Source organism: Akebia trifoliata, chromosome 14 (assembly GCF_017979445.1).
Source record: "Akebia trifoliata isolate Shusen 1 chromosome 14, ASM1797944v1, whole genome shotgun sequence".
NCBI lineage: Eukaryota > Viridiplantae > Streptophyta > Magnoliopsida > Ranunculales > Lardizabalaceae > Akebia > Akebia trifoliata.
Window position 1 is genome coordinate 26,712,950 of NC_141388.1, and position 1,838 is coordinate 26,714,787.

The following is a 1,838-nucleotide window of genomic DNA, read 5'->3' on the forward strand; positions in this document are numbered from 1 at the left end:
ATTTTACTTTTCTTCTCCATTCTACTGGTTAACTAAATTTTCTAAAGCAATGGAAACCTTTGCCAGAGGACGCTGCCCTTTAATACACCCATGCAAAATGCAAGACATTGACACAACACTACTTCTCTACGGTAACCTGAGCTCACAAGTAAAAAGATATAGATTTCAACGCATAAGATTTTCGTGAAGATTCTAATAATGGGTCCACCACAGAATGCAGATCAGTTGCATTTTGATTATTGTTATTAAAGCTAAATACACATTCAACATGATGAGAATAATCATGGGGTGACTACCAAAACCAACCTCAGTCAGAAGTCAATCAAATTCAAGAAAATTTACTCCTATTCAAACCGTAAAAAAGAAATATATTATTTTCGAGTATCTAATCAAGTAGTCTAGACTCCAAAATACATCCAAACAACGAAGAGGCATAAGTCCTCTAACTAGTCCAATACATAACAAACAGATCACCACATAAAAGTATAGTCTAACTGAATTATTTTCCCACCAACTATGATAACACCTAGACATCCCTGTAGGCTTGTCAAGTACCTCCAAAATCTCCCCCCTACCCACAAATCTCTGAATCATTACCCAAAATGATTTATTTGTGTTTTAAAGGTTTCCCTTCCCCATTTTCTCCACACGCTCAACTTCTTCCTACCTCACACTTTTCCACATGGAGGCCTCGTTAGTTTTTCCAAGCCAGTAGCCACAATTGACATTGAAATATCAACATGGTATTATGACTTACAAAATCAACCGACACAATATTCAAAATGCAAATTTAACATTTCTATAAACAACAAGAGGGATGCTAACATTTTTGTAGCTGTAAACTTTAGATTAATACTTATCATTTCTTCTGTCTTTTTTTTTTATACCCTTTCTACCGGTTGTATATGGAGTTTTATTTTTCTTACGAAGCTCTTTCATTTTCTCACACTTTTCTTGGTTAGCCAATGTCGATTTCAAATCGACAAACTTCTCCCAATCATCCTGTTTGATCCATCTACTTTTGGGTTTATTCAACTTTCGCTCTGTATTAGTACTACCAACTCTACAATATTCCTTCCCCAATCGATATTCCAATCTCTCCATGCATGGTCGACTTTCTATAGGCAAAACTTCTTGTAGTCCTCGAAAATGTTGTAACGGGATTGTAAAAATATGAACAAATAAATAATTCTAATATAATGAAAATATACATAATTATCGCAACTAATCAATGTAATATTTAAACTACCTGGAGAAAATGCTAAATAAGTTTAAGCAACTCCGTCTGTACCTTCCTCTAAGAAGAATAGAAAGGTGGCATGTGTGCCATCGCATAGCGGCCTATATTTGTCGATAAGTTTATCAAATTATCCCCAATGCATTGTCCTATAGAATTGAATTTCAAATGTAGGCGTAAATCAGATGATGAATGTGGATCTGATTTCAACGAGCTCTGATAACTATCTCGTGTAGAAATCGAGGGTGCCAAACTATCAGAATCCTTTATCAACAATATAATGCCTATATGGAATAACATTAAAAAAAATAGTATAGATATTTGAAAGCAATAAGATTAAAATGAAAGTAATAAATCAAATAGTGAGTTAAATAACAACCAAAACAGAAATATTACACAATATTAACAATGAATTTGCATTTAAAATAAATAAAAATATATCATTACTATTACAACACACTATCTTTCATAAATATATACATAATGTACCAATATAATTAGTTTTCATCATCGTTTTCAATGATATCTTCTTTAAGAACAAATGATAAAATATCCACGTTACTTGCTGCAAATGCTAGAGGATTTTCAAAAGCGTCTACAT